The sequence below is a fragment of the Dreissena polymorpha genome, chromosome 12, assembly GCF_020536995.1.
Source record: "Dreissena polymorpha isolate Duluth1 chromosome 12, UMN_Dpol_1.0, whole genome shotgun sequence".
NCBI classification, from domain to species: Eukaryota; Metazoa; Mollusca; class Bivalvia; order Myida; family Dreissenidae; genus Dreissena; species Dreissena polymorpha.
Genome location: NC_068366.1, coordinates 36,972,067 through 36,993,139, shown reverse-complemented (window position 1 = coordinate 36,993,139; position 21,073 = coordinate 36,972,067). Strand labels below are relative to the sequence as shown.

Below are 21,073 nucleotides of genomic sequence, written 5' to 3'. Positions count from 1 at the left end.
ATGATTATTGTTCAGAAATTAAGTGATACACATTCAGCTGCTAGCGGAACTCTTGCGAACTTGACAAATGTTTATAAGCCTTTGATTGGTCAGTTTGGCATTGACCGTTTTGGGAAAAAACATCAGTTGAATGAACATACATTTATCAAAATAATTAATTTGGTTTTAAAGTATGTATGGATTGAATGATTTATCTTCAACATTATAGCCAATTAAGAAATAAATCATGATGCATTACTCATATTAAAAAGAGTTTCTGGTTCTATTTCTACAACGAATGGGTTCAAGTTTGACTATATGAGGTAGAAGTCATTAACATACAATACTGTCATGATTATAGTGTGAGTCTTTGGAAGTTTAATATAATGTTATTCAGCTGAAAGATTTATCAAATTTATTTGATTTATACGCTATTTGTATATATATTTTTACTTTGTTTGTTAAAAAATAATATTTTGTGTGTTTTGTGTTTATCAAATAAGAAATCTCACAACTTACTTAGTGCATAGAGTATAATTATACGCTCAAGAAAAGTCCTATTTCATATATTTGAGCCGTACTCTGTGAAAAGGGGTTTAATACATGTGCGTAAAGTATTGTCCCAAATTAGACTGTGCAGTCTGCACAGGCTAATCAGGGAGGAAACTTTCCGCCTAAAATGGATTTTTGCTAAGAAGAGACTTTCTGTGAAGGAAAAATATCATAAAAGCGGAAAGTGTCGTCACTGATTAGCTTGTGCAGACTGCACAGGCTACTCTGGGATGACTCTTTACGCTCATGCATTAAACCCCTTTTTCAGAGAACGGCCCATTTAGAAACTTTTTTTAATTACTTATATAAAGTTATAACACAATGTGATGTCATTCAAATATATATGTGAGGTTGAAGTATGTCATGAACATGTAGCTGTTACCTTGGAACAATATACATGTTTATCAATTTAATTTAGGAAATTATTTTTTGGGGTAGGGGGAGCAAGGCTGTACATTTTGAAAGGGAACAATTAATTGTTGTCATATAATTTAATAAAGATCGGTTCAATGTCTTTTCAACACTCTAATATCAAACGCATAAAAGGTATTATCACCACTAAAAATCGCTGTCATTAAAATTCATTCAAAATTCCACACCATCACCTGGTTATCTGATTGCTGCGGAAATATAAATAATCACTCACCTTAACTGTAGAATAATAAAATCCCTTTTATCCTGAAAAATCTTTGATAATACAGCGGAGTATCATAACTATCCGCGGGCTAACTTCAACAAGTACATAGGAACACTGTGTCCATTGTTATTTTTTTAATTCAGATATATTGATAATTTCTGTACTAAACTGTTTTTGTTACTTCTGCAAATTTAGCATTTAAAGCCTATGGTATCTATGCTAATCAACCTGCAATGTCTTAACACATTTTTGTATAATATTTTTAGCTCAGTATTGGTTCGTTTATTTTTTCAAGTAAGATACTCCTAAAGTTGATTTTGCACTAAAATAATAATTGCAATTTTAGCTCACAAATTGTGTATAAATCAGCATTGCACTTCAACTCTGCACCATTGATTTCTGCTTGTTAATACCCTGCAAATATGCTTTAATCCATAAAACCCCAGTCAGTGGTCCAAAATCTAGGAATTTCCCAACAATGTTGATCCTCAATATGAAATATCGGTAACTGCTGGCAGTTGGTATCTGTTTGAACTGCCGATTGATTAACCTGGTGCTGAAATTGGAGTAGTTAAAAAACTCTGGAGTACAGGTAGTACAGAGGAGGCGGGGTTTAAATACAACTGACCAATCAGAAGGTGGGATTTAGTGGAGAGTGGCCGTAATGGAGTTGTACAATTTATTGAGAGATGGTAATTTCAAAGAGATGGTAATTTCAAGAATAGTTCTGCAATAGGCTTTGGTTGTTACTGGTTGATGGTTGGAGGGGGGGGGGGGGGGGGGGGTAGATGACTACATTTTTTTCTTACAGCTTTTTTTATGGATAACTGGGGCCATAGAATAATATTTTAAAATATAAGGGACATATAGGCCATTTTAAACAATTCTTGAATGTTTCATGTAAAACATAATATAACAGAATAAAAATAAGAATATGGTTATATTTAAAATGATAATTGTTTCATTTTAGTAGTTATCTTAGATTGTATAGCTTAATTTTCCCTGAACACAGATTTTCTTATATCATTCTCTCTATGGCTAAAATAGTAAAAGTGAAACTCTAACAATCAGCCCTTTTAAAATTAATTAAGTTTTTAGCTCAGTTTATTATATTTCTTCTTGAAAATTGAAGACACAAGCAGCCTTTTTTGAAAATACTTTTTGTTCTTAAAAAAAATGCAAAAAAGGACAATATTTACACAAGTTTATAATTAAAATCACAGGTTAAACAAAACAAATTTCTGATTTATCTGATATCAATTACTAGTAACAAAAATTGCTGAACATTTTTGTGAACCGTAGTTGTTTTAAGCTGCAGCACAGGTTTTAATACTGATTTTTTCTGATAATAGTAAATACTTATAATTAAATTATTATTGTGTTTGTATACTTCCCTATTATCCTATTTGCATTTCGTTGTTTAATATCAATGTATCAGCAATAGGCAGAATACGCCATGAATGTAAATAACATATTTTCTCATATTTTCCCACACTGTGACCTGAAGCGTTTAGGGCTGGTGTCTTATCAGATTCATAACGCATTGTCACAATAATTGGTCGCCAATTGTTGTGCCATGTCTCCCACTACCTTATTGAAGCCGGTAGGATTTATTAATCTTGTATTCCCATTAAAACGATGTCATTTTTGCAAGGTCGAAGCACCGGTCCGATTTTACGATAAGGTGATCCGGACTTAAGCACACCACGATGATGAAAATTGGAGGGACTCTAATCATCACAACAATCGGCTGTAAACTCTTTTAATCTCCGTTTTTGTGATGGAAAATTGAATATTTAACCTTGTTTTGTGGTCTTCTAATTGAATTCAATGTTCCTTTCAATAGAAGGTGTGAGGATAGTGAATATTTTATAGTCGATGTGGTGAGATTTCAGGATAGCGGTTGCGTATTGCTTGAACTTACGAAATAAAGATATATCATGGGTTCCTTAGGATACTTTGGAAGAAAATGAAAGACTGTAAAAGCTTTGATCTTTGGGTTTTGTCTTAATTTGATATTCAAAAGATTATGTTGCTTTGCTATTTAAGGTACAATGCTCTCCTGGAAGGTCGGCAGTATCTGGTCATTAACACAGATACGTGCGTAGACTAGCATGTAGTTACTTCAAAATGGGGTCAGATAGGTAAAAAAAGAAAAGTCAGATTTCATTTTTCTAGCCCATTCAGCAGAACTCAAGATTTCTTAAAATAAGGAAAACGATTAGTAGAACTGAAGTACATTTCTTAAATTCCTCAAAATACTTTAACCTTATGCTATATCCATTACAGATATAGATTATAATATAATAATTAAGATTTTGATGAACTAACAAAAGTTGTTGAAATTGACAATATTAAACAATTTTTATGCCCCCGGTAGGATGGCATATAGCAGTTGAACTGTCCTTCAGTATGTCAGTCTGTCCGTCCGTCCGAAAAAAACTTTAACGTTGGCCATAACTTTTGCAATATTGAAGATAGCAACTTGATATTTGGCATGCATGTGTATCTCATGAAGCTGCACATTTTGAGTGGTGGAAGGTCAAGGTCATCCTTCAAGGTCAAAGGTAATTTTTTTTTTTAATATTTCAAAGCGGCGCAATAGGGGGCATTGTGTTTCTGATGAACACATCCTCTGTATAAATCAAAAATGATAAAGACACAGCATATATAATCTCACTTATTTATGTGGTAGAAGCTAATGTAAATACCAGCCAGGAACACTTCCCTGTTTTTCTTTTTTTTTAATTCCAAAACTCTGTTTGCCTAAAGTCGTTAAGGTGTTGAAAAAGGGTAGTTTGTTTCCACAGAAGGTCAAGGTCACACTTAGAGGTCAAAAGTCAAAATTGACATTAGTTGAGTTTTGAGAAATGTTATTAAGTGTGGGAGAATCCTATGGACAACTGTCATGTTCTGGTAATGCTAGTGTAAACAAATGACATTAGTTTAAAATGTATGAACAATTGTAAATGCAAATGATAAAGATCAAATGGAACTCTTTAAGGCTGCACTGAAAATACTAGCAGTGGTGATGATGGTTTATGAAAAGTATCAAAAATACTTTGTAACATTACGAGGGAAATGATCTTGGTGACAGCAAGGAAATTACAATGGAATTTTTGATGTTTTTACACACTTGTATTTCATTGGCATGATAACAAATATATTATATTATATTATTCTTTGATGATGCTTGTACATAGTAAATGTGAGCATATACTGTACATAATGAAACACTTTTTGCATCAGTGATGAAATGTGTCTTGCTCTGAGAAACTGGGCTTAATGCATGTGCGTAAAGTGTCGTCCCAGATTAGCCTGTGCAGTCTGCACAGGCTAATCAGGGATGACACTTTCCGCCTAAACTTTTTCGGTAAGGAGGGACTTCCTTGAAACTAAAAATACCATTAAAGCGCAAAGTGTCGTCCCTGATTAGCCTGTGCGGACTGCACAGGCTAATCTGGGACGACACTTTACGTACATGAATTAAGCCCAGTTTTCTCAGAACACGACACAAATGTATGTTTGTTCAGTATAAGACTGGTTATAATTCCGATGACATATTACTAGAAACTGTTGTCAAGAAATCTTTTGGAGAATGTTTACACAATAAATAGGGTTCCCATCTGTTTATGTATTTGCTCAGTAAACAATTTGTCCATCATGGTCTGTTCTGTCTTAAAATTGTGGCTTTAATGCCATCCAATCTTTCAGACATTATTTACTTTATTTATATTACCCCTTTATGAAAAGGCCGGGGAAGAAAAAATACGCTGTTGAAATCATTGAATCATGCATTAAGTTTTATTCAAATTCATGAAATTGGTAACATTAGTAACGCTTCTCAAAACCTTCACTAATAAATTTAAACTGTTAATATTTCATATAAGAGATACAAATCAATTATCATGTTATAAATTTATTCGTTTATTTTCATGCAAAGTCATAATATTATGGGTTTCATTATACTTTTGATAAAAACATCATCTTTGGTGTAGAAATTACTATATCATTTATTCTGAGTAGAAATTGATAAGGTGTTTTATCTGAAATGTTTAAGATGTTCAAATCAAATGATAAAAGCATCAAACAGTGATAAACATACTTAAAGCATCTCAAAATGTAGTTAATAAATGCCTTTCATACATTTTAGTTGACAAGGTGATTGTATTTTCCCTCCAAAACTCAGGTATTTGCGTCTGCTGCAAAGCTATGGACAGATGATATCTCAGTGGTTACACCGCATGCTGTCCACCCACGAAATGGCAATCACACCATGGTGACGGTTAAACAAGTGTTCTCTAACCGATTGTTAGATAACAAGTCACGCACACAAGGTGCCCATCAGTTGTTCCCTCAAAGCCCTTTTTTGTCCTTTTTGTCAGCAATGTTCAAAAAAGCGTAACCAGAGAATTTCAACCGGTATTTAAAATTTAAATTTGTTTACCTTTTCAGCATACCTCTTTGCACTTTCAAACCATATGCTGTGGCAGTAGCCAATGAAATGGCGGTTTTATTACTTTTGTCGTGTGCCTTCTGCCAAAGTCACACTTTTGGTACACCTGGCCAGTTAATTCAAGCGTACTCCACAGATAAAAACGGACTTAAGTAAAGAAATGGCAGCCTCCTAATGGATTGATTTACCTGATATGGTTACTGTTTGCATGGTTGCTCTTGGATCCCTAACAGATTTCACAGGGATCAAGTGAGATTTCATTGGTCCTTAAGAAGCTCTCAAGCAGATAATTAGAGGGGATAATAGATAGAAAATTATAATGGAAAGCATAACCCCCAACTCTCTTAAACCATATGCTGTCTAAACTTTTGGTACCATTTAAGTTTACTATGTATATACTTAAGTATGGGGAGTTACAATAGTGCAAAAACAATTTAATTTAGTAACAGAATAAATCATTTTATGCTCTACCATTTCTTATTTTTTACTGGTAAGAATAAAGAAGACTAGAGGTCCTCATAATCTGGCATAAGCATGCAACAACTTAATAAATTAGAAAACCCTTGGATTGTTTTCTCTCTTCTTTCATTGTTTGTTGTTCTGTTACATACACACACACTCACATATTTATGATCTTAAAATACTACAGAAACTTAAATAGATAATAGTTGCCTATATAGTGTATATTGCATAATAAAATATCATAAGCAGCTCATATAGTTTATATTGCATACTGGTCATAAAAATATCATCAGCAGTTTTCATTTTAAATCACCCCTTTCAAGTTCTATCTATGCAAGTGAAAACAACAAAGGTTTGCCACTCTGCTGCTGTTGTTATACCCCCACAAACGAAGTTTAGGGGGGTATATAGGAGTGAACTTGTCGGTCAGTTGGTCGGTCTGTCTGTCCGTATTAAGTGTCCGCTCTCTAATTCAAGTAGTATTCATCCGATCTTCACAAAACTTTGTCAGAAGTTGTATCTACATGATGTCTAGGCCAAGTTCGAACATGGGCCTTGTCGGGTCAAAAACTAGGTCACGGGGTCACTTAGTATGTTTTAAACATTCAGCATGTTGTCCGCTCTCTAATTCAAGTAGTTTTCATCCAATCTTCACCAAACTTGGTCAGAAGTTGTATCTAGATGATCTTAAGGTCAAGTTCGAACATGGGCCTTGCTGGGTCAAAAACTAGGTCACGGGGTCACTTAGTGCGTTTTAAACATTCAGCATGTTGTCCGCTCTCTAATTCAAGTAGTTTTCATCCGATCTTCACCAAACTTGGTCAGAAGTTGTATCTAGATGATTTTAAGGCCAAGTTTGAACATGGGCCTTGCCGGGTCAAAAACTAGGTCACGGGGTCACTTAGTACGTTTTACACATTGAGCATGGTGTCCGCTCTCTTTTTCAAGTAGTTTAAATCCGATCTTCACCACACTTGGTCAGAAGTTGTAACTAGATGATGTGTAGGTCAAGTTCGAACATGCTGGTTTTCAAAACTAGGTCACTGGTCACTTAGTGTGTTTTAAACCTCACCATGTTGTCCGCTCTCTAATTCAGGTAGTTTTTATCCAATCTTCCCCAAAATCAGTCAGAAGTTGTATCTTGATAATGTCTAGAGCAAGTTTGAATATGGGTCATGCCGGGTCAAAAACAAGGTCACGGGGTCATTTAGGGCGTTTTAAACATCACACACTATGTTGTCCGCTCTCTAATTCAAGTAGTTTTCATCCAATCTTCACCAAACTTGGTCAGAAGTTGTATCTAGATGATGTCTAGGTCAAGTTTGAATATGGGTCATGCCGATCAAAAACTAGGTCACGGGGTATCTTAGTGCATTTTAAACCTCACCATGTTGTCCACTCTCTAATTAAAGTAGTTTTCATCCAATGCTCACGACACTTGGTCACAAGTTTTATCTAAATGATCTCTAGGACAAGTTTGAACATGGGCCATTCCGGGCCTAAAACTAGGTCACGGGGTCACTTAGTGCGTTTTTTAACATTCAGCATGGTGTCCGCTCTCTAATTCAAGTAGTTTACATCCGATCTTCACCAAACTTGGTCAGAAGTTTTATGGAGATTATCTTAAGGCTAAGTTAGAACATGGGCCTTTCTGGGTCAAAAACTAGGTCAAGGGGTCACTTAGTGCGTTTTAAAAATTGAGCATGGTGTCTGCTGTTTTTTTGTGAAGACAACATGCAAAATATTCTGTGTCAATGCGGCATGTGGGGGTATTTGTCATGTCTGTGATAAAGCTCTAGTTGTTGTAAGTAGCAAGGCAAAGTCCATCAAGATCAAGGATGTATTTAAAGTGACAGAAAAATTAAAGGGACTGTCAACCACGACGACGAAGAAAAGAAAAGTTGTAAAATACCGTATTGTTTTACAATTATTAGTTTATATTGATTAAAATTTCACGACTGGTTTATTACATTACTTGAAAAAAGTTCATATTTTCAGTATATTCGGTAATAAAATTTCGCGATGTGAAATAGAAAGTACATCGCGAAAATAGGTGACATAACGATATACACACTATAAATAACGCAAGTAGATTGATCATTTTATATAAAAAATATATACAATTCACTACGCATTCACAATTAGCATTCTTGGGTTTACCACGTGACAATGATGATCTATCTAGTGGCGTTATTTATAGTTGGTAGACATACCCAGTAAAATTTATTAGAGAATATACTGAAAATATGAAAACTTAACAACTTTTTTCAAGTAATGTAATTTACCAGTTGTGATATTTTAATCAAAATAAACTAATAATTGTAAAACAATACGGTATTTTACAACTTTTCTTTTCTTCGTCGTCGTGGTTGACAGTCCCTTTAAAGAGACGGAACATAAAAATAAAATGGTACCCAAACAGCTTCTGGGTGGAAGATCTATTGATTAGTGATAGCATATTTCACTGTTGCCCCTAATTTGTCAGAGCCCTTTTTAACCCTCAAATAGCTGTAATCATACGCCACTGTTGAATAATGTTCAGGTCAATTATAATGCATAGGCAGGGTATGCAAATGAGCCCATTATCTAATTTGCATACAGATGAAGTACAGGTGTACTAATACATGGGGCTGAAAGCTAAGGTGGTAGGGGGCTGGCCATTCCTGCATAATGTCTTTGTCAGATAATGGGCCCTTTTCAAGGTTATAATTATGGGATTGTGCAAAATCTAATTTGCGAATGTTGATGGGTTTTTTTTTCGGGAAGAGTGTTGAAAAGGGGTTTCATCAACTTTGTGCAAGTCACTCAGAAGAATATGAAACTCATTTTACAATTCTCCTGCTTTTATTTTGTCTTAATACAATTTTTCTATGTTTCGTTATGATCAATGAAATTATTAACTCTAATAATTATGTTCTTATTGGCTGAAACTTATGTGTATGGTTTCCATTGGTAAAACTCAAGAAAATAAACATAAATAATTTGGAACATTATGGTATTTAAAAACAAAAGGAACAGAAGGTTTCAGTTGCAATATTGCTTATTTAGCATCATATTGAAAAACAACCTTTTATTGTCTTAATTCCCAGGGTAAATATCATGAAGTTATAAATAAAACTATAGACATTTAATTATTCGGTAACACGAACATGAGATAATAAAGAAGACACAATATTGTGCCAAAATTTAAATTACTTTTGAAATGTGCCTTGGATCCACCCTAGTGCTTGAGCCAAAGTCCTGTCCACCTTACCATCAGATGCACGCAGCCACTGTTACTCCATGGGCGAAGTCTTTCAACACGGTCCGTCGGCAATTGTTGCCTACCCTCAGAATGCCTAAGCCTTGCATGTGGCATCGTCTCAAAAACAGCTTGGGGGTATGTTTTGATGGTCGCGCACGCACTTGGGCAAACACGAAATCTCGATCAGAAGACATGCCAGAAATCGTCTCCATTTGTTTCCATGTGCCACTAATCAATTTGATCGCCAAAAGGTTTGTAACATCAAAACTAGATTATATTGTGCGATTGCCGATCAGGCTTTTTATGACCGTGTGACCCTCCTACCTATTTTGGACTGCGTAAACATTAGACAGGTATGCTCCAGTGTGTGTGATGGGTTCCTTATAGGATGTTCAATGTAGATAAATCTTGCCAATTAGCTATCAAGGTTTGAAATCTATTGCGTCAAAGTGGATCTCTTTAATCGCGGTGTTCGACAACTGTGTGACAATTTCAAGCCTGAGAAATTCATTGAAGAATGGTTTAAATTGGCAGTTTTTTATGGTAGGAATCTAACATGTCAAACACTAGGTAGATTTTGATGTATGACTAATAAGAAACAGTTTGTTTGTTTTTCTGTTTATGGATGGAATTACTATTTTGAGTATAAAAGTATTTTAATTTGTCAACAATTGTCTTATTAATTTATTATACATACAGTATTTTTTTAAATGTTATTTGGTTATAGTGAATACAGTAAACATGATGACACCATTATTTTATATAAATTAAATTATAATATAATCAATGTTAAACTAATCCTCAATTTCACTAATAAGTCACTTGTTCTAGCATTTTTCTATTTTGCTTAATAACACTCAACATTTGGCCAAGAACCCTTTATTAGCTTTACTTTCCCAACAAGTCCATTAACTCCACACACCAGCTAGCATAGTCCTCTCATCTGGACCATGGCCATTCTCACTGACCAGTGGTCATTGCAAGGACAACCATCTGCTCCAGGTCCTCACCTGTTTCTATGGCAACTTCAAAGAGCCGGTCACTTCATTGACCTCATTGTACCGTTACCTTTGATGTTAAACCCTCTCATGAAATGAAGAGCAAAAAGTGTGTATATTTGTATAGAAGATAAAGACACTAAGGTCAATATGACACTCGGGGTAGAATTTACATTCTGGACATAACCTGCTTGATTTACAGGTATCCATGTGTAGAAATTGTTTGAAATGGTCTTTGAAATTAGTGGGCACCCTGCTTATAATTAGTAGTTTATGATGACCTTGTGCCTTGGGGAGTCAATTGTTGATGGCGGCTTAAATGGGGGAGGGAAAGGTCTTCATAAACGGCAGTTGTTTTTGGGCGGGTGGGATGGCAGATGGTTTGTGTATTGGAATGCTTGGAGGAAGTGGAGTCCAGTGTTGGTGGTAATAGCCTATTGACCTATTGTCCAAGTGCGTATTGACACAGGTGCAATAGTATGACTTTCTGAAGGTTAATTAATGTTAAATAGCTCACAAAGCTAAGATGTGAACATATATTGTTTAATAATGATTTGGTAACATGCTTTGGATGACTGGGTTTTGAATTTGAATTAATATTTGGTGCACCAACTCCATTTGTAGACTTTAATAGCATGATTACATTACTATTGATAAGTTCTGAAATATATCTAAGATAACGATTTCCCCCATAAGAAGCAAAGTGAAAATGGCTTTTGCAACCAGCATAAAACCAGAACAGCCTGCTAGTAACTCGCAGTCTGTTCAGGATTTATGCTATTTGCTGCTCATCAGTATCTAAGGATTGGAAAGTAGCCTTTTAAAACTTGAATCTAGTAAGAAAGGTCTTTAATATATAAAAAAATTACAAATGTGTACAAGTAGTATCTAAGAGGTAAAGAGATAATTAAGTGATTGCACATCAACTTCAGACACTTGTAGTTATATTCTTCATAATTAATGGATCTCAACACAATGAACACTATGGGATAGATCACATAGAGTTATGACTTTACTTTAGTGTCTCACGGAATGATGAATGTTAGGTTGCACAGAAAACATTGCAGCAATAATTCATCGATTCATGAATGCTGCATTGTTTACATATCTACTACCCCATATACCCCTTTGTTTGGAAGATATTTTAAGTAATGGACAGACGCCCAATACCACTTTCTGACTTTCATGTTGCTGCTCCAAAAGTGAATAGTTGTTGGTGTCCTAACATTAGATTCACAACTAGAAAGAGTGGGAAGACCTCAAAGCAAGATGTGTACTTGAGACAAGTTCTGGGAAAACTGGGCTTAATGCCTTTGCTTTACCTCACTCAGAAACGAAGTGAAAATGGCTATGTGCAAACAGCATAAAACCAGAACAGCCTGCTAGTAACTCTTTAATTATTTTATAAGAAAGGTCTTGAATGAAATTTTACTTTTTTAAGGGACTTCACATGCACAAAAAATACGTATCTAAGTGGTGAAGGATTAAAGTGTTGTTCTAGATTAGCCTGTGCAGTCCGCACAAAAAGTTTTGCATTTAGCATTAAGCCCAGTTTTGCTAGAGTGAGGATTAATTGTGATCCCTACTTGACAACTGTATTTCCAATATTGAGTTATCTTCCCTTTAGACCTCCCGCAAAGTAATGGAACGATAATGTACACACCTAAATTTTCCAGTGATAGATTATCCCCCTTGCCTATATTCACACACAATAGACTTTCTATAAAAGGACAAAATACTCTTGTATGGAAGGGGTATATTGAAGTCACTGTTTCAGCCAGTTGGTCCATTGTTTCGTCCAAATAAAATTTTCTATGTTTGTGAAGCCAGCTTCTTTCAAATTTGTCAAGCTATTTAATTACAACTGAAATTTATGTCATCACAACAAGACAATGTTTATGCTCAATTATACATGCAGTAGTGAATTATGTGCTCTTGAATTTAGCTTACAGAGTAGTGTAGGAGATTTTTACTAGAACTTTTCCAAGAAAATTTCTTGCAATTGTGTTGATTTTTGCTAATGATAGCATTGCTAACAAAACAACCAACAAAAAATGGAACCAGAAAAAAAAATCACATATGAGGGAAAACTTTTTATCTTGGAAACAATAAACTTATTCAGCGCTGAAAATCTTTATAAAAAAAATGATAGAAGTTTGATAATTTTATCATTAAGTTACACATTGACTTGGCTGAGAGCAGAGATAAATTGGTGTTATTAAAGCAACATGAGCTAGCCTTATCATTGGTCTTGTCTGTATGTAAATATGTTGGCAGACATTGCTTGTATAATCACTGTATTGTTTATGTGCGAGTGTCCTTTAATGGTTGGCTTTAAATAGAGATGCTGTATTGTTCCTCCAGTTATTTGATAGTATTGATGTTATAGAATATAACCATGGCTGTATAATAAACTTTGATTAGTTTATAATGACCAAATTTTATAATGACCATTTTCATAGTTTTATAATAGCCTGAAGAAGTATTTGGTGGTTCAGAAAGGTGCAGATAATGAAGTCAACTGAAGTTAATTACATCTACTGTGAGTTATTGTTTAATCTACTACAAACAATGAATGCCACTTTGGTTCTCAAGAATTTACAACCACTGTTGTTTTCTTATCTTCTTTTAGCACCATGAACTCATTAAAGAACAATGTCCAGCCATTACATAGCAATTACTGGCCAAAACTTTCACAGCTGGATCCCATCCAAAACAACCAGTCTTTACACCGAAAAAACCAGTCCACACATTGAGCCCAAAGTGGCCTTAATTGAAGCACAAACACTCAAATGGAACCCAAAGAATGAGGCACACGCCAATGGCTCTCAAGTTACAAGGTAGAGGGCCATTGAGTCTGGGTACTTCAGCATTAAATTGGCCTCACAATGGGCTGCCACACGCCAGATGGAGATACAAAAGATAATGGTTTGACAATGCTTTATGCTTTTCACTCAAGCTCTTGCACTAGAAAGAGCTTTTGGGACTATTAAATCATCTTTGTTAGATGTTTATGGAACCATCTGTTAGAAATCAACAAATAGATTGTCCATTGATAAAACAATATTTTGGCTTGAGAGTGAAAATAAATATCATTTTGCTGTTAATGTCATTGGAAAGCTGTTAACGGGTATGTTTTAAATAGATTAGGTGCAGTGAATTTATCATAAAAATGGTATTTTTTACTGTGTTTGTGGGTCAAATTTAGTTAAATTGAAAGATGCCTTCAGTGTTTTCCTATGATAACAATCTGTAATTATTTAAGCTTTTAAGATAAACTTCTAAAATACTTTTCAGAATCTTTCAGCTGTTCCTTATTTAACAAAGCTCTGTCAAGTCAGCAGCGGCAAACTAAAATCATGAATCTTATTATTCTGATCCTTTACATATTTACGTTGCTTTCTGTACTAGCAGCATTTCTTGTATGTTTTGCTAAAAAACTTACCAAAAAAACAATAGTATCATGTCAGTATTTGTACATGTCTAATTATGTATATGGGCTGTGCTCTGTGAAAAGCGGGTTTATTGCATGTGCAGTCAGCACAGGCTAATCAGGGACGACACTTTCCGCCTTAACTTGATTTTTGCTCAGAAGAGACTTTTCTTGAAACGAAAAATATCGGACAGTGTCGTCTCTGATAAGCTTGTGCTGACTGCACAGGCTAATCTGGGACGACACTTTACGCTCATGCATTAAACCCCTTATTCACAGAGCACGGCCCATATGTAAACACTCTTTATTGTTCATGAATATTAATATTTAAGTATATTAATTAAATTCACTTTAAAATCAACCTGGACTTATAAAAGAGCAGTACACTTTTCGTTTTCTTTACCTTCAGAATTATAACTTTTATCTCTGAACAAGTATGAGATTATCAAAGGTATGCCAGTTTTCTTGCAGCAACAAAGCTTTCTGGGTAATTTGCTGTTAATCAGCCCCAAAGGAGAAGAAATGAGGAGGGTTAATCAAACGGCCCTCATAAGACATAATGGCTATGTACTCCAGCATCACAAATGAAGCACATCCAAATGGTTTTTAAGTAATTGCAAAAATCTGGTTTGCATCATTTTTGTATTGCTTGTTTTTGTGTGTGTTTTTTGCTCATCTAAGCAGGAAGTGCTAAAAGGTTAGCTAATCTGGACAGTCCCTCACTGTCAGTCAAGAGGTAAATGGTCAGCAGTTTTGTTAACACTTTTTGGAACAGCTAGTTGGATTTTCACCGAACCTGGCAGAAATGTTCATAGGATCCTCTGTTAACAGCTTTATTTACAACATTTCAATATCTTAAAAACGTTTACGAATCTTATTGTTCTCAACCAAATAATTTCAAACAAATGTTCCTAAGGTGACCTGTCATCAAATTTCTTTTCAAAACAAAAATGGATCTGTGAAAAACAAAACATAGTTACGTTCTCATGCAAACCATGGGTTTAATTTCAAAATAATTTCACACAAATAATATCTTGGCTCTGTGACCCTCTAGCAAGTGTTTCAAAATCATGATGTTATGGCAACCCAGGGTTCTATCTTCTATCGACACCTATAGATCTCAGTATTTGATGTCTTTCCCAAAAGTTATTGTTTCTTAAATATAAACGATTTTCAAATTTTGCGGTGTGTGGTTTCGAAGCATACCATCAAACAATGGTTGAAATCCCATGCCAAACAGGTGCATCTGCAGCATGTAAAAAGGGAGGAACAACAACGAAACACATACAGTGGTTCAAGGCGAAAGAAAAAGCTTCAAAAAGGTTCCCAGTGGTAACATGTGGATCGTGCCATAGCTTTCACGGCTGAACGGAATTATGACTTTTATAACGTAGGCCACCCTTTTTTCTGTGGTCGGAAACGGCACAGGGATGAAAACAGAAGCAACACAAGACAATGAGATGGGAAGTAGATAGGGTGATTATCGGTATGCTCTGATTTGAATATGAATTTTCCCATGCATTGTTTGGAATTTTGACGTTGGAAGATTTAACTGATGTATCTCATATAGGACTGTTAGGTGGTAACAACAGTTTCACACACTACCCCCCAGTTTGAAGGTCTTGGAGGGAACACTGTGCCAAAGGCTGTGCCAGAATTTCAAGAAGAAAAAAGGTGTCAGATGTGTAACCATCACATGTTTTAATTTGCTGCCAACTTTTGTAAATATTGCTCATCAATTTCCCATACAGGATAGCCAAATAATGTGTGATAATATATTTTCTAATGATTGCTTTCTCATGCAGTGAATGACTTTTTTTTTGTCATTTGTTTTGATGGTTTTGACCATTTAAATATTATATCATCCTTTTTAATATGATTATGTGGGGGGTTCATTTACTTAAGCAGTCAGTATCAAATCTTACTTTAACACCATAAGTCTATTCTAAATCTCTATCTGTAAGAATTGTTTTCGTTTTTGTGATGTTAATGAACAGTATAGTATTTTAATTCGCTGGCAATAAAAGTTAATTAGTTACCATAATTATCAACAATGTTATAACTAAGGTATACCCATTATTGGTTCTGAATAATTGATCTATAGGTGCAATATGAATCGTAATTATTTGTTGAGAGCATAATACATGTATTACCCCTTATCATTTTTAGCACTAAAATCATGGCATTAAAGCAATAAATTTACAATCATGTAAAACTGGGGCTCAATAAGTGAAGTATGAGCATAATTATATACCAATCTGCTGTGGGAAAACTGACAACATTTTTAAAAGTATCGTCACAAATTAGCCTGTGCTGTCCACGCAGGCTTATCAGGGATCCCACAGTCGTCTTTTATGGAATTTTTTTGTTAACAAGAAGTATCTCATAAACGAAAATCAAGTCTAGACGGAATGTGTTGTCACAGATTAGCCTGTGCAGAATACACATGCTAATGTGGGACGTCACTTTACACACCTACTTTTATCCCAGTTTTTCCATAGACTGCCTCATATATTTACCTGTATCATTATATTAAGGGGCACAAGAAAAGCATATATACAGAATGTTTGTACAATAACTGTCATTCCAACATGTTTCTGTTCTATTAAAATAAATGGTATCGAATGTTCCGTTTTGGTATATTTTCTGAAGTCTCTCTGGCAGTATTAATACTGGGTGTGATGTTTTGCTGACTGCAAGTGCCACTTCTATGTAACTCATCATAGGACTGCAGTGAGTGTTAAAAGTTCTTGCTGCAGTGCATTGTTTTTGATCCACAAAAGTCCTGTTGCACCGACTCAACTCATTTTGCAAGAGCAGTGTTTTATACTTTGTCATTTATCAGATTATTATTATTGTCTGCGGGAGTCAGTAAAAGCAAATACGACATATTTGCTTTGTCGGAACACAACATTGATCTTTGGGTTACAGACATGACATCTTAGGGCTCATAATATAAACTGCCTCCATAGGTTGTTCCATTTTCAGTTCAGGTTTGTACAAAGATCTTAATTTAACCTGGACATACAAGTGAGAATTTAAACAAATTGTACACATTGTTTGGTAAAACATCTAGTATATATTATTTACATTCTTTTTATAATGAAATAAGGTATCAACTTATAAATACAATGTTATTGCATTTTTAATTTAACATACAAAAAAACAACAAATTGTTATAATATTATTTATGTATGAAAAAGGCAAATGGGGCTACAAGCACCTTTTCAAAAAGGATAATATATATCCAGTCCTGGATTACCTATTAGGCAGAGTAGGCAACTGCCAATGGGCCCTGTGAATTTTAGGGGCCCCTGTGAGACCGTGACTAAAGAATTTTCTTTACTAATACATGATCTAATGATTTGACAAAGCCAATTGTTTTATATCATTGTTATAATGTTCTAATCAAGTGACAATCATTCATTATTTGCAAAATATTTTTTTGCTTATTTAAACAAATGAAATCGACTGGGCTGTGGCGCTCTACTAAGAACTAGGCCGACGAGGGGCCAGTGGCGTGGGCCTCCAGGTGCTAATCCGGCAGTGTTGTCTTTATTGTTGCAAGATTTTCATGCTCTGCTGAAGATAAAATTTAAAATAAATAAATTTATTTTATCTCAAAGCTCATTTTTGTACTCCTTTGTACATTTATGCGATGGTTGAAACCAGTAAAGCAGGTACTGATATTGCAATCAGTCTGAGACTGTCACTGAAAGCTTTAAAAAAAAGGCAATAAACTTGCTAGCAATTTTTTGCTCAAATGATTTTGTTTTGTTGCTGAAATATTATTGTTGCCAGTAATGGACTATAATTGGTTGAGTAATGGAAAGAAATGTGCTCCCATTCATATGTTATCATGATGGCAATTGGGCATAAAAAGATAAAAGTTGCTAAATTGATTTCAAATACTTTGAAACCGATTTTTTATTGATTTTCAAAGATGAGGATGAAAAACAGGAGCTTTCGCATGAGCACAAATCTAAATCAATTTAATATTTAGGATAATTTAGAGTTCTTATCAATGACAGTAGTATTTTAAAATTATTTTCGATAGAATATTCTGTACAAAATCATCATAATTTAAGACAAATAAATAAATAAAAAAATGAAAATAAATAAGTTCCTCACAATTTATGCTGTGATCTGCAACTTTTAAGTTCATCATTATTATAGATCCACAACCTCCATTACAATGATAAACTATTACCAAAATCTTGGCAACAAAAATATCTCCAGAATCACCCCCTAAGGGGAATAGTGTTCTTGAAAGTATATTTTGTTCTTTCAATTAATTCTCTGAGTTTTCCAGGTTGATCAATCCTACAGGTGGCTTCCTCAGTAAAACAGGGAATGGAATGGGTGGAAGCATAGATTAAAAGTCCTTAAATCTTACAAAGATATTAGCATGTTATTACAAAACAGGGGATTTTGTAGGAAAGATGTGAATGGAGCCTGTATTTTGATAGCAGTCTTTTGATAACGAAGTAAAGTATTTACAATTTTATGCTCAACCCCGGATCTTTTGTTCAGCGTAGCTGTTTGACCCAGATTTTCACCTTAAATGACATTTACATAAAGCCAGCAGAACCAAATGAAGACATTCAAATATTTCATTGGCCATAATTTTCCAGAACATTGGAAACATCTTTGTAGTTGCGACATCCATTTTGCTTTTGGGTGTTTTTGTCTGTCAAAATTTCCACTTGGTAACTTTTTAATGCCTTCAATGATTTTAATATAACTATGAATTTTTCTTCCCCATGACCAGACAATGACTTGCACACATGGCAGATGACCTTGAAAGGTCAAGGTCACAATTCAAGGTCAATAGTAATAAAATTTAATTTGAAGGTTGCCATGGCGTAGTGGATATGGTGTCCGCCTAGCGACCGGGAGGTCATTGGTTCGATCCCCACTGTGTGAACGTTCTTTAGATCTTCCCCATAGACACCAAGTGCTGGGTCTAGGCCCTGGGAAACGGACTCGAGAGCATTTCAAATAAGCCCTAGGCTTTCTATGCAATGGAGCTAAAATAAATAGGTTTAAACTAAACTAATTGTTTATGCCTGTAAACATTTTGATATTACCTTGGACGCTTCCATAATGACCCACATGTATACAAAATGTGACTAATTCCATGAAAACATGAATAGAACAAGTGGATTAAAAATGATCATCTTCAATGTATCAGCCACTTTATAAAATGTCTTGGCTTTTAACAAATGTAAACTACATTACTATATCATTAAACTGTGGGTTACTTTAACTTTCAGCAGGTTTAGTCAAAGAGACCTGTTTGATGATCTCCATTGAACAATTTGCAAATTAACTTTGACAGCCCAGTAATTTCAAGTGGGCTCTTACAAGGTGACAATGTCCCCAATCCATCTCCATCAACAGTAGTATGGGCCCAAACTCCAAAGTGTGAAATGTAGTGTGAAATGTGCAAGGTGTGAAGAATGGGCACCTGTGTCCCTGAGGGCTGTGACATAACACAGAGGCTGCCAGACTGCAACAGCATTTCTAAATCCTCATTAATTGCAGCAAGAGCCACTAGCAAAACAGGTGTTCAACTTGTTAAAGATGGCAACACTATTTGTTCTGTTTTCTTGCTTTCTTGCAATGCTCCAAACAATCAAACTGTTACAAACTGTACTCACACCTGACTTCTCTATACATATCAGTTGTGGTGCGTTTGATTGATTGTTATGAATTTTTCACCTGTGAAACAAGACAAACAAATGATCTGTTGGTGCTAGTGTTATTTCAGTTTGACCGGCCCAGTATATGTTATAATAACAAATATGCTTCATTAGTAATTATTGTGTGGTTCTGGCCACAATGATGTCATACAGGGGAGAGTGTTCCAGTGGGCAAAGTAAACACTTGTCACATCGGAATTCCATGGAAGTAAATATTTAATCTCATGTGATGTCATTTTGGGGAATACCATATGGTAGAGTTGGATAGTTGGCAGTAACTCACAGTCTCTTCAGGTTTGATGCTGTTTGCTGCTCATCAGTATCTAAAGGCAAAATACCTGTCTAAGTGATAAAGGGTTAAGACACTCAAGTGGGTACAGGTGGTTGCTTATTGTGTCTGTGACTATGTGGTAAGCTGTGCACCTTATTGATTCCCAGCATTCTTATATAATTGTGTCAGCCTGTCAGCTGAAGGATCATATCATGTTTTTTTTGTGGATTTAAAATCCAATAAAATGATTATCAAAATTTTACTGAAACCAAGAGCACGTGAAAGATAACAAATGAATGAATTTACAGTAATTTATAAATAATATATGTTGTTGCTAAGCATATCTACATGTTTGCAAATTTTAATTCATTGTATCATCAGCTTACAATGTTTAATAAGACTTACAATATTTAATAAAAATGGACGTTAGGAAGTTATTTATAGTGGTTTATGACCCTACGTTGACTAAATTCTGACATTCTAAAATTAGCGATGGAAAAAATAACAGATGAGTATTTTGGGCTCATCAATCTGTTAGATGTTATCGTGACGTTGTCGTTATTTGCACACGATGTACATCAGTAGGAATCTGACAGCACTTTTGGCGGAGATTGGTGGCTTAATGCACATAAATCAAGCTCGTGCAATCGATAAATGGAATATATTGGCAGACAATACTGTTTTCCATGCACCTTGAAGTAGAAAGATCTGGGCGAAAACTATCAACACCTATTACCGTGAAGTATTTACTATCATTTGGAGGTCTGCCAGTTCAAACTGTTAATGATTTCTAGTTGGAAGCCCACTGCCGTTGCCTTGATAAAACACTCATCAATGTATCTGAACTCTTTCTGCAAACATTTGCAAAGTTTGCTTTGAGGTCTGATGGTAAGTGGTTACTGCATGTTGCAAAATTTCCTTTTCATGAATACATAAAGTGCATCAGTGTAAAGGATTGATTTATATGAACATTATGCAGCATTGCAATATTGTTAAGGACTTCTCACATTTAAAACAAATAATTTATTTCAGATGGAGTAAAATTTGCTGCCTTATCTGGTTTTGTTTCAATTTGCAACTTCAAAGTCTGATATTCTAAATTCAAACCCAAGATTTGACACACACTTTTGAATTTCATGCTAGTATTGTTCTTTTACATCAAAATTTCACACTCATAGTATCACCACACACAACTTCACACTCTCAGTAGCACACTATCTGCAATTTCGCTGGACATTTCATACCCAAAACATTACATTACAATATAAAACTCAGAATATCACACTGTGTATGTGAGGATGGGTGCATGCATAATGCAGTGCATGAACCAATCTTG

The 21,073-nt window shown here is 34.9% G+C and overlaps 2 protein-coding genes across 3 annotated transcripts in view; one reads left to right on the top strand and one right to left on the bottom strand.

Moving 5' to 3' along the window:
• LOC127853552 (activating signal cointegrator 1 complex subunit 3-like) overlaps positions 1 to 21,073 on the top strand; it is a 215,834-nt gene that overhangs the window by 163,469 nt on the left and 31,292 nt on the right.
• Positions 1 to 21,073, bottom strand: part of LOC127853556 (protein SpAN-like) — a 46,164-nt gene that overhangs the window by 14,497 nt on the left and 10,594 nt on the right. The window contains exon 1 of one of the 2 annotated variants that reach the window (XM_052388149.1): positions 1,178 to 1,537. The exons of the other annotated variant lie outside the window; for it this stretch is intronic. The gene's annotated coding sequence lies outside the window, so the exon portion shown is untranslated. Of the gene's footprint in view, positions 1 to 1,177; positions 1,538 to 21,073 lie in introns of those variants that run through there. 2 annotated transcript variants of the gene reach the window in all.